We start from the raw sequence: 13193 nt of genomic DNA on the forward strand, positions 1-13193 counted from the left end.
AGGATTACAGAGAAGAGATCCTAAACATCTCGGAAGTGTTCTAGGCACTGGAAGATTTGGAGCTGGAGATCGCCTACAGACTGCTGCTAGACTCTGCTCAGTGCCGGGCCCGGGCTCCCCTTGCCTGGGAATATCCAGAAGTACCAGCTGACAGTCCAGAAATCCTGACTGAAGAATCGACAATGTGGCACAGTAATAGTGTGCTTTGCTCACCTGCACCCATGGTTTTGGATGCAGAGGGCTTATGGCAGATGCAGCAAGTGCCGACTCCCCTTGACGAACCTGTTTCTGCACAGGATGAGCTTGGATGGAGGAATGCGTCTCTGTTCAGCCACTGGATAAAGGTATGGGAGAGGAGAAAGCCATCTTCATTCACTAACCACGGATTACAGATTTAATTGACTTCCATCGGAAGGATGATATGAATGATAAATCACCCGAATCGTGTTCGCACTGATCCCGAGTGCCACCAGCCTGTGCCTTGGATTTTCAGCAATTCCAGAGGCTGGAGATTTAATAGACTTTTCTGCTGAGGAGGAACATCCCAATGAGTCTACAGCAGAAGAGCAGGCATCCAGGCATAGCGCTGCTGACCTCTGCCTGCAACAATTGGTGACCCAGGAAGATGTGTGCAAGGCCACTGACTTTTCAGTTTACTTCCCTGTAGAACAGCTGGCCTCAGGGCCTAACATCACTGCACTCTGCCCAACACCAACAGTAGCTTCAGCCTCCCTGAGAGAAGAGGCAGCTGACCTTTCTGCTACACCACTGACAGGGATTTCTAGCCAGAAGCATCTGTGGAGGTACAAGAAACTTCTCCAGCTGAAGTGCTGACAACTGGATAGAGGGTCCCAGACCTCTGCCCCACACCTGTGGCAGTTCCAGAGGCCCAGGGTGAGAAGGTGGTGATCACTCCCCAACAGCAGCTATACAGTTCGGAGAAAAAGGTGATTACCCTTCCTCCCCAGCGTGAGATCCACAGTCTGGGAGTGGAGGAAGTCAGTCTCCTCCCCAACAGTTAGCTGGAGCGGATTATGTGGAGTCCCAAGCAGAAGTGCTGGCAACAGGGCAGAGTGTTACCAACCTCTGCCAAACACCTGCAACAGCTACAGAGTTACAGGAAGCTGGGAAAATCGGCCCCTTGCCCCAGCGACAAGATGATGAAGTGATGCTTTTACACCCAGCTGAAGCACTGGCTGCCGGACAGAGAGTCAACGTCCTCTGCCCTACACCTGTGGCAGTTCAAGAGACCCAGGGTGAGAAGGGAGAGGAGGTTGTCGTCCTCCCTCCCCAACAGTCAGTCAGAGCGGAGGAAACTGTCTTCCTTCCCCAGCCAGGATCTGTACATCTGGGAGACAGTACCAGAGAAAGGTTGTCCCAACCGCCAGATGAAGGTAAGGAAGATGGAGAAGCTGACTCCCTTTCCAAGCAGCAGTAGGTGCCCCAGAATGATGACAACAACTCAACCGAAGAGCTGGCAACAGAGCAGAGTGTGGCTGGCCTCTGCCCTCAACGTACAAAAGATGGAGTTCCTGTGGTAGTGGATGGGACTGCAGTCTTCACCTCTATATCCCAGGGATGCTGGGCAGTCAGCCCAGGTCCCCAACAGCATGAGGGAGTGAGCCCAGTCACCCTGTCTTCTCTCCAGCTGCTGAAAGGACTCCAGGGAGAAGGGCCAGTCCACGCTTCTACCCCGCAGTGGGAATGTTATACGAGAGAGGCAGAGGTTGGCTGAGTGAGTAATGCTCCCCGTTCGGGACAATTTGTTTGGGGTACTGTGTGGTGTACTGACACTGGGAGACTGGAACTACAGACTAACTTCAAAGTCAACCCATTTGGGGTCCCCTCCTATGTTAGTCTACTTCCGAAAGGGGAGAGATGTGACGGGAGTCACTTTGGTTGGGGGGCCCGTGGAACAAAAAAACTTACCCCTCTCAGCCCCCTAGGCCCCTCTTATGTGTTAGTCACCCTGTGTCTATTAGGGACACTAGGGTGACCAAGAAGACGAGTCTGGCCTGCCCAAACCAGACTTCCACATGAGAGCTCCATGCGCCCTGCCGGGACAAACTTACAAACTATGTGGAACTTTGTCAAGGAAGCTGCCATGATGGATTGACTCTTTGGGACTCGTTACCGGACTAACTCAGGAACAGACCGATTGGAGGTCTTGTACCTGGTTAGTCTATCTTTGGGGGGGGGGGGGGGGAAGATATGTGATGGTACTCACCGTCACTGGGAGTGAAAGACAGGTACTTAATGGACACTGAGAATATGGTTTGGATTGCTTCAAATGGGTTCTGTGTTTACAATTATGATAATGTGTATTGTACCACAATGTCAGAGACAGACGCTCTTTCACTGGCGGTTGCTTCCTATTGTCTTTGTATTGAGGTGTGATGTGTATTCTGTTAAGCCTGTCTGTCCCATTGTTAATGAACTCACATATTGTTTCTGTCCAGATGGCTAGATAATTAGTTCAGGTTAACTCTCTCTCTATACAATTTCATCTGCATATGATAATGTAATCAGGCAATCCCTGACCTGTGTGTGGTAATCTGATCAGGAGGGGGGGATGTCCATGCTGTATATAAACTGTGTGACTGTTCAATAAAGGAGAAGGTTCCAGTACAAGCTAAGTTGTCAGCTGGCTTTGTATGGGGGGTGGCTGGAAAATCTGATCTCTATGTTCAAGACTGAAGGAAGCTGTATACTGAAGGAAGCCCACAAGTACAGTGTGGGTCGCGGTTCTGTTAAACTTGGTGATTGACATCTTATCTTCAGATCACTCTCACTAGCATCTACCCTCAGCTAACACCCATCGACTGACTATCCTAGGAGCAGGGGTGGCCCCCCTCAGGTTAGGGCCCTTGATACGAGTTTCTGTACTCACTGTACTGCAGAGTCAGATCCTCCAGTGTTTCCCTTCTCAGTCAGCTTCCCTGGACCTCTGGGTTCAGCTCCACTCCGCTACTCTTCCGGCCCTCAGGATGACCCCCCTGAGACCGCATTGCACCTCTACAGAGAAGGAGGCAGCTGCCCCCCCCCTCCGGGACTCGACTCTCCAACAAAAAGACCTCCAGCACATGTGCTCCTGGCTTTTTTTACAGTATCCCAACATGCACAGAGGCAACTTTCCCTCTGCCAATCGTCAGGACTGTAACAAAAGCCCATGCACCCATTCGTCAGGTTTCCTCCCACTGTCCAACATGTAAAAAATACTGGTGTATTTTAACGCGCCACTGGAAAAAGGGTTGAATAGGGTAATAAAGTGCAATCTAATATTAATAAATAAATATATAAAAAAGTGAAAAAGCAGCTGCTGTATAAAAAATAAGGTGTTTGTGAATAATTGGTCTAGCGACCAAAATACAGCGCTTGCTTAATGTTAAATGTAATCCAATACTCCAGTGATTGATAAAGTGCAATAGTGTTAAATATGTTACCACAAGTGATAATAAATATATGATTACTAATTAAATTACGGATCAAAATCAATTGCTGTGAATAAAAACATGCACGTATCTTATAATTGATAATTATTTATATAAATAGTGATTAGTGATAAAAAACAGTGATGGTGTCCTTTCAAAAAATGTCCAAAGTTCATATAAAGTGCTTCTGTTCAAACTTGATAAATAAAACTTAGATGTTCCTTGTCCCAAATAGATAATAAGGTCGGGTCACAAGCTAACGCGTTTGGTCACCTCCGGCTAAGCTCTGAAGACGTCACCGGAAGTGACAAAACGCGTTAGCTTGGAACGCATAGCGAGGGTACGTTGCGTTGGTTGGATCGCAACCCGGAAGCTACTCTGAGAGGACGTGCAGCCCGCACCGCACCGCTGACCACCAATGTAAACGGCTGGAACACTTAATGCTGATAACCCTATTAGGGTGAATAAAATTATCTTCATACTGCACTATCTGGAGCATTCTTCTCTTTCCCATATATCAAATCGGATCGTTTAAAATGGAAGCCTGAGGGATTGTTGCCATCCCAGGGGATACCTTGAGGAGATCCGTTGAGCCCAGGGGGCTTACTAAGCCTGATTGGTTCTGGTGCCATAAGGCATTCAGTACCCACATCATTTGGTAAGTGACCCGACCTTATTATCCATTTGGGACAAGGAACATCTGAGTTTTATTTATCAAGTTTGAACAGAAGCACTTTATATGAACTTTGGACATTTTTTGAAAGGACACCATTACTGTTTTTTATCACTAATCACTATTTATATAAATAATTATCAATTATAAGATACATGCACGTTTTTATTCACAGCAATTGATTTTGATCCGTAATTTATTAGTAATCATATATTTATTATCACTTGTGGTAACATATTTAACACTATTGCACTTTATCAATCACTGGAGTATTGGATTACATTTAACATTAAGCAAGCGCTGTATTTTGGTCACTGTCCAACATGCCTCCCTATTGGACCAGTGTGAAACACTCTCTAGGCAGAAAGAGTTGCACTCTGAGCACAATGAGCAGACCTCACAAACAGATCCTGCTCTCTGGTAGGCAGAGAACAATATAGATTTACCTGCAGCCCCTCTGGTAAGCAGACAGAGCTAAAAACTATACTTCCTCACTAACAGCTACCTAGGAGGGTGCTACATATACTTTTACAGAAAATATCTATAGTAATGTGTGCTTTACATTACAGTCACATCTCTTTGGTGTCTATCACCAAGAATGAATGGCCGATTAGACACTCCGGTGTTAAGAGAAAAACAGCTGTTTCCCAATGGTTTTCCCAGCAGTTGTTCTTCAAATTTAGCAGCTGCTGTTTCATAAAAAAAAGAAAAGTTCTTTATTCTGGATTACAAAGATAGTGAAAAAAACTGTTCCTGGATTCTTATCATATTACATAGACCACAGCAAGTAAGGGAATGGCCTTACTTGTAAAACAATGTAATGTTATGTTTTATGTTAATGTCAAACAACGGCAGTCTGACACTATTACAGCCCATTCAGACTGGCGCGACACGAGTTTGTGGGGCGACCTGTGAAGTCGCGGTGCACATATAATTGAAGTCAATGCAAGTCGCCTCCAGGTCGCCCCAAAGTAGTACAGGACCCTTTTTCTAAGTCGGAGCGACTTGTGTCGCTCCTATTAGAACGGGTCCTGTACTACTCAATGGCGAGCGAGCGACCGCGACTTGTCAGGTGACCAAGTCGCCTGACAGGTCGCACTAGTCTGAATGGACTCTTAAACCAGCTACTATGATGGCTGGGCTATTTCATAACAATTATTTTTTCTTGTTTGGTTTCTCAAATGGATAGCCTCTTAGGCGTTTAATGATATTTGAAGTTGGTGCATTATATTCCTAAAGATTTGAGTCTTTATCCTAAACTCACTGTACTATACACAACTAATATTTGCCCATGGGACTTTAAATGAGGCATAATAAAAATTCATGAAGTATGAATTTATTGTACAAGGATTTGACACATTTGTACATTTGTATAAAGTACACATCAAAATGTTTGACATATCAGGTCAATGGGTTACACGTAACAATATATAATGTACATCAAGCTGGTATATTTTCAAGTACATGCTTTACATAACCAAGATAATTGCAATATGGGAGAGGAATGAATCTTGTGACTTGACGCATTTCGGGAACACTTTCACTTCTTCAGGAGTAGATGCCTCCAAGAACAGAACTCTATAAAACCAGCTTGGAACTTTATAAAACATAGCGCCTCCAAACAGTGACCGCTGCTCAATGTCTGACATGAAAGTAGTGGAAGGGGACCAAGATACCCAATGGGAAATACAATGAGGTGGCACAAGAGAGTTCATGGCTGTGGAAAAAAAAAATACCAAAGTACCAAAAACAGTTTTTGCAGGGTGATGATTCTCCAAGCAAACAGATCTCAAAGGAAAATTCTTCTTTATTCCCTTTGAGATCATGATCTGGTTGGAGAATCATTAGTTAAGCCTGCAAATGCTAGGTTGGTTTTTGGCGTGATTGTGGGGGATTTTAATAGTGTATGTAACTCCAGTATGTAACCCCAGTATGGATAGATATCCAGTGAGTCCTTAAGTGAACACTCCCTTCTACAGATATTGCAAGGAATTGGGATTACATGACATACAGTATCTCACAAAAGTGAGTACACCCCTCACATTTTTGTAAATATTTTATTATATCTTTTTATGTGACAACACTGAAGAAGTGACACTTTGCTACAATGTAAATTATTGAGTGTACAGCTTGTAAAACAGTGTAAATTTGCTGTTCCCTTAAAATGACAACACAGCCATTACTGTCTAAACCACTGGCAACAAAAGTGAGTACACCCCTAAGTGACAATGTCCAAATTGGGCCCAAGTAGCCATTTTCCCTCCTCCGTGTCATGTGACTCGTTAGTGTTCCAAGATCGGGAATGTCTTGCTGCAAGAATTGTTGAAGGTTCTCAACTAGGTTCTGGACTATTTTAAACTTCCAGATTCTATGAATGTTGCCTGTATTGTTATGCTACCAAAATCGGGCAAGGATCTTTTGGCTCCCCGATTCTTACCACCTGATATAACTTCTAAATTCTGACGTTAAGACTTTGGCTAGGTTTCTTGCAATGATACTAAGCAGGGTTATGCAGGGCTCGATCCACCCAGACCTGTCTGGCTTTATTTATACTAGGTTTACAGCGACCAACTTGAGGAGACTCTTCTTAAATATGCAGTTGCCATCAGATAACCCTGGGAAGAGAGCCATATTGTCACTTGAAGCTGCAAAAGTATTTGACAGTGACAAGTGGACATATTTATGGGAAGTTCTGGGCTAGTTTGGCATGGTGATAGATTTATATGTTGGGTCAAGCTATTGTATTCTGCCCCAAGAGCCTGTATGCAAATAAATGGTTTGGTGTCAAAACTTTTAATTGTCAAAAGGGTACTCGGCAGGGGTGCCCCATCTCCCCACTCTTATTTACATTGGCCTTCGAACCGTTAGCTGAAGTTGTTTAACGATCTGACGCTATCTGTGGCTTTACTAGAGGAGCAAGGAACGAAAAGATTTTCCTATATGCAGACGTCGCCCTTTGTTTCTCGGGGATACGGACAAATCTCTAACCTCCCTTATACAAACTCTTTGCTCATTTTCGGGCCGCATTATTAATTAGGACAAATCTGTCCTATTTCCCCTAGATGATCCCAACGTATCCGTACAAAGAGAGGCTCAGCAAATTAAAATCATGTCATCTTTTAAATATTTGGGAATATGGATACATCCCAGAGTAGAAGATTACCTACAATATTACTTGGCTCCCATTCTTGTTAAATTCAAACTTTAGAGTCTTGCTTGGACTAAGCTGTCTATCGGTGGTGGGCCGAGCAAATCTCATAAAAATTATTTGGATCCCTCTATTATACATCTCCCATAAGTCACCTATATGGATACCTCTTAAATGGTTTAAAAAATAGACTCACTATTTTGTTATTATGGAAAGAAAAAAGGCCCAGGATTAAACTCTCTACCCTGCAGAGAGCTAAGGACAGGGGGGGATATGCGGTGCCTCAGCCGAGATTATACTTTATAGCTTACTAACTGCATTTTGCCAGTTAGGGAGTGATGAATTGGGAAGATTCTTTACAGGCCCTGCTTTTGAGTCATTGTTCTCGCTATAATCTTTTGGCCCAGCTAGAATTGGGAACTTTTGCCTGTGCCCATTATAGCCCAACACTGAGATTGTCTAAATAAAGTCTGGCAGGAAATAATAATGGAAAATATGATATGAAAGTATAATGACATTAGGGCATTATGAAGAACTCTGTAAACTGGAGGGGTTTGAACACTGGCCTTCTCAAGGGCTTCAATATAATGCCCAGGTTAATTCTCAAAATGTTCTGCGGTCCATTCAGGATTTACAGGAGTCTTACCAATTGCCTCACCATTATTTCTTTAAACATTTACAACTACGGCATGCGGTACACACCCACTCTAAATGTGCAGGGATAGTTCTGTATCCTTATCATTTGCACAATGCTTGTCTCAATTGTTTATAATGTACAGGTCATAAAGGACTCCGGTAAAGTTATTTAGGTGGGGCAGGAGGGACACCCCAGCATGCCCAGGTTGCCAACAATCTCCGGCTGGCCTACTCCACATATTAATGAAGTGTCCCAAACTGGTCAGATACTGGTGAGAGATGGTGACCACAATCAACGGAGCTTACCGTACTCCTATTGATCTGGATCCTAAGACTTGTTTATTGGGTTATCTTGATGAGGAGCTATTCCCAACTGAGACCCTAATACCAGTTAGAAGATTATGGTTTATAGCCCGTCAGCAAATTGCTATAAAATGGTTATCCCCTAGTATACCTTCATTTGAAGAAAGGCGTTTCCAGGTAAAGGACACTCCTTTGATGGAACAACAGATCTATCGCAATAGGGGTATACCGAATAAATTCTGTAAAATGTGGGAACCCTGGATATCGGTCCAAGGCTTGGCCCCATCTATATTGGATTCTTAGACTATCGTAATGTGGTCAATTTGGTAGTGGAGTAGAGAGTGCCCTTTGTATATGAAAATGTGAATTACACCTGTGGGTTGATAGCGGTTGCCCTGTTTCTTTATGCTTAGTGGCGCTACTCTATTTTCTGCATTTTTCAAAGGCATATCGATCGTTTGGAGGCAGCTTGACATATGATACAGTAAAATACCATGCATATTTTCTTTGAGTTTGGTATATTTACCATTATGGTTAATGAAGGGCTAGAAGCTGAAACGTATATCTATATCTCTTCCGATTGGTGCTTGGTTTGGGGTGGGGGGGGGGGGGGGGTTGGCCTGTTTGTTGTATTTTTTTTGTTGTATAAATGTAAAAAATCTAATAAAAAGATATTCAAAGACGATAAAAACAAAACAAAAAACACATCAAGGTCACAAGATGCATTACTCTCCCATACTGCAATCATCTTGGTTAAATAATGTATGTACTTGACAATATATCAGCTTGATGTACATTTTATATTGTTACGTGTAACCCAGTGGGCTGATATGCCAAACCTTTTTTGTGTGTACTTTATACATTTGTGTGTCAAATCTTGGCACAATAAATTAAAATGTATGACTTTTGTATTGTGCCTCAATTAAAGTCCCCAGTAAGCTCTAATGAGCAGGGCCCTCCGATTCCTCCTGTATTGAATTGTATTGTAACTGTATTGTCTGCCCTCATGTTGTAAAGCCCTGCGCAAACTGTTGGTGCTATACAAATCCTGTACAATAATAATAAATAATAGTAATAATGGACGAATATTGGTTGTGTGTATGTTATATATGGGGATGGAGGCATGATAAGTTAGACACCTGCTCACAGTTCTTTTCTACTAAACTTACTGTAATAAAGTTACACAAAGTCTCTGCTCTCATATACATATAGCCTGATCTACAGTCTTTGGAAGAAAACATGTAAACAAGCTCCTGGCTATAACAGTTACATTGATGGCAACAAAAAAATTGAACCTAGACTCCAGCCAAGATCATTTTAGTGTGAACCAAGTGCTGAAGGGTTAGAAACCTTATCAGGTTATTATTGCATTAATAGTAGCTCTAGCCAAAAGTAAAACATCCAAAAAAATAGACAGCAACATGGTAAAGTACAAGTACAACTACAAGTTTATTTAATAGCATAAAAAATGCATAAAAAACAGCCAGACATTGAAAGCATTTCGACCCAAAAAGGCCCTAATCATAGCTAGCTGTAACTGCAGTGTGAGCTGGCATTTGGCTTCAATCTGTTAGTGTATTTAAATCTGCTATTGCATCTTACACTACCCCCCCCCCCCCCCAGACTGACAATGCTGCTGTCCAAAGGTGTCTGTCTCTCCTTCATCCATAGTGGGGGCATTCTAATACAGGAGATGTGTCACTGGCCAGAGCACCATATGAAAAAAGAGAGGGGGGAGAGAGAGAGAGAGAGAGAGAGAGAGAGAGAGAGAGAGAGAGAGAGAGAGAGAGAGAGAGAGACTGATGTAGCACCCTCCTAGGTAGGTACTAGGAAAAGTATATATTGGCCCTGTCTGCTTATCAGGGGGGCCTGATCATTCAGTTAGGCTGTCATATGTTTCCAGGTGTGGTCTATTGAGTCTGGGGAGTCTCCCCACTGTATCAAATGAGGGCTCTTATTGGACAGTGGAGGAAACCTGGCAAATAGCGCACCATGGCTTATAGCTGTCTCAGTGGGCGGAGTTTGCCGCGATGCACCCTGGGATCGGATATAAGTCTGTCTCTCCTCCTGTCAGAGCAAGTGAGGGTGTCCTGGGCAGTCGGCCCAGAGGACCGGAGGTTGAGCTGGGCTGCAGGAGGAGGATCCAGAGTGTTGCTGACTGAGTGGAGTTGCTGGGCAGAAGTTTCCAGGAAAAACACTGTTGTGAGTACTCGAAACTGCCCAGGGGTCTGCCTTGGAGAGGGGGCCACTCCAGAAGGTCAAAGGGATCCGGGAGCCAGCTAACCAGTAGAGGAGGCTTAGCGAAAGGGGGTGCCAGTGTCAGAGCCTTGAAGATAATTGAGAAGAAGGGGGCGCCGGTGTGGGCACTGAAGTGTTCAGCAGTGCAGCAGTATACAAGTAGCTACCTCAGCAACAGTGCTTAAGGGAGCTCAAAAAGGACTTCTTTAGTCAGAAAGCAGTCAAGTCAGTTCATCCAGCCAGCATTAACCAGCGTCAAGCCAGCATAGAAAGGCATTCCAGCCAGCGTCAAATAGCGTTTTTCAAGTGTCCCCGCCAAATTGTGCATAGTTCAGTTCAAGGAGTATCCCACTCATCCATTCTCCTATCCAAGTTACAAAATAAATACAAAAACCCAAAGATACTGGACTGGTCATTGTCTCAGTGCTCACTCTTGGAGAAACATGCTTAAGCTTAAATGTGCTGTTGTTGCTATCGGTAACCCATGGGGACCCATATCCAGCAAAACGGCTGGGAATTGTGCAACACTAAAAAAAAAAAAAAAAAAAAAAAAAAAAAAAGCCCCCACATCTAAGGAATGGTAAGCTGCAATATATTACATTTTTGGGTTTAATACCGCTTTAAGCGTATGTCTTTTTCCTGTGGAAAAACTGTTGACTTTTGATACTAAAAAAGTTACCCATGTTTTTTTTGATGCTGGAAATGCAATAAAGATAGAAAATTGCTAAATGTTCAATAAATTAATGTATGTAGAGGTGAAACATAAAAACCATAGTTAAAACTTTTCACCCTCAGCGGCACCATTTCTTATTTTTCCTCTGATCAGTTATCTCTACTATCCTGTAACCAGGGACTCTTGTGAAACACAGCCAGCAGGCCTTTTGGGACGACTCACACTGGTCTGAGACGGCAAGGCTGTCATTTTTGTTACGTGCCAAGCATGTAACAACCCAAATGAATGTAGTTTTCTACAGCTCTAGCAATTACTGTGGAAAACTATGACCTCTATTTTTGTAAAAGTATCAGTCAAAAGTAAAGTTTCAAAAAATACCTGAAAAATATCTTAAATTAAAAAAAAAAAAAAAAAAAAAGCGAGAGAAATCATACTCGCACTGATAAAATGACACCATGCTATAAATTTGTCTGGTTCGCTACTGTAATAACTACTAAAACCCCCTGAGAATGTGAGTTTAGCTATAAATCCATTGCAAGCCATTCTCGCCTGGCAAGTCCGAATTCCTGCTGCTTCTCTTAGACAGTTTATTTTTCCAGTCTTGACAATATACAAGTCAAATAATGACTTTCACATTCCAGCTGCCTGTTTTCCACACATAGAACAAGAGAAACCTAAACATCACATTCTGCAGCATACTGTACGTGTTCTTAGAACAATTTAGCCTCTATCTAGAAGTCCAATAAGTAACGATGATAAAACCAAATACACCACTGATCCATGCATATTTATAAGCAAATGAAATGTGTAAGCTGGCTCACACCTAGATATGTGCTTATCCATTTAGCCATCTTTAGAAACAACTAAGGCTAGATGAGTTGATCTAAATAAATTCAGATTTAGGAAATATCCCTCATATAGGATAGTTGGATATGACTTAAAACTGTTGGGTTCAGTGATTGGATCAGATGGGTAAGGTTAGGATTAATCTGCCAATTTAGTGTATAAAAGGACCGCCACTATTTCCACCTTTCCAAACCCATGACAAAGTTGGAAATGACGAAACACGTCTGGGCATGGTGTGGCAGAAATCCGAAGTGTAGTTGTTTTAGGCTACGTGGCAGGAAATGACCCCATAGCAAATCCTGAGTGTGTGGGGAGTCTCCAGTGTTCCCTTAAATGTGGCGTTTAAAGGTTTTCTATGAAGCTTGTTGCAGTTTCATGTTCTTTGATGTGCATTATAGCAAGAAAGTATATAGGGAGCAGCATTCTTTTTCTGATACAATAATGGGAGGGGGAGATGGAGAAGGGAAAGGAGATAAAGAGGTGATAGTGAGGGAGAGAAGGATAGGGAGGTGGGGAGAAGAAGTTCCTGCAGGCTTGGGTTAGGTGGAGACATTTATAAAATGCCCAAAGCTGGCCAGATGCAGGGTGGGGAGAGCATAGGACCACCAGGGTGTCCATAATTTAAGAAATATTGTATAAGAATGGTGTAAAATACTAGGACATTTTTTTGTGCACCATAAGGTTAGTCAAAATGCCCTTCACTACTGCAATCAAAACATAGGGCTTCTTCCAGGCCCTGGCAATTGCGTGTTTGGCAGAAATAAACAAATAGGTTGCCAGCTTCTGTTGATAAGAAAATATGCAATGTGGCAAGGCCAGTTTGGCATCTTTGTGGATGAGCAATTGAAACAGAGCATAAAGAAGCCCAAAAACCCAGAACCAAAACTCCATTAAGTGGAGTAAGAACCAACAGATATTTAGAACATCTCCTTGTTGGCCGCATCCCCTAAAGCACCTGTCACTATAGGATGGGTTCGACCTTGCCATACTGTATAGGGCCCAATATCATCTTAGGAGGACCTTATAGACAGCCTCCAGAGTAGCGTTGCTAAAGGAGCACTTTGCAGTGAAAGATCAAGCCTTCCTCCTGTCGATAAAGGTTGCCAGGTCATGTTCCCATGGGGATTGATAGGTGAAGATCCTTGCGATGGTGCCTGGAGAACCGGGACAGTGTAAGCAGGTGTGCTCAAAAGCTGTTTTTTAAAAGTTGTATGTAGAATTGTGTGTCAGAGAGGTCACCCAGTG

General features: G+C 43.1%; 1 protein-coding gene across 2 annotated transcripts in view; it reads right to left on the reverse strand.

Annotated features, from left to right (window-relative positions):
- The window catches only part of WASF1 (WASP family member 1), a 237917-nt gene that overhangs the window by 107601 nt on the left and 117123 nt on the right, over positions 1-13193 (reverse strand). The window lies entirely within an intron of this gene.

The sequence above is a fragment of the Pelophylax lessonae genome (genome assembly GCF_965119305.1).
Source record: "Pelophylax lessonae genome assembly, chromosome: 3".
In the NCBI taxonomy this organism is placed as follows: Eukaryota; Metazoa; Chordata; class Amphibia; order Anura; family Ranidae; genus Pelophylax; species Pelophylax lessonae.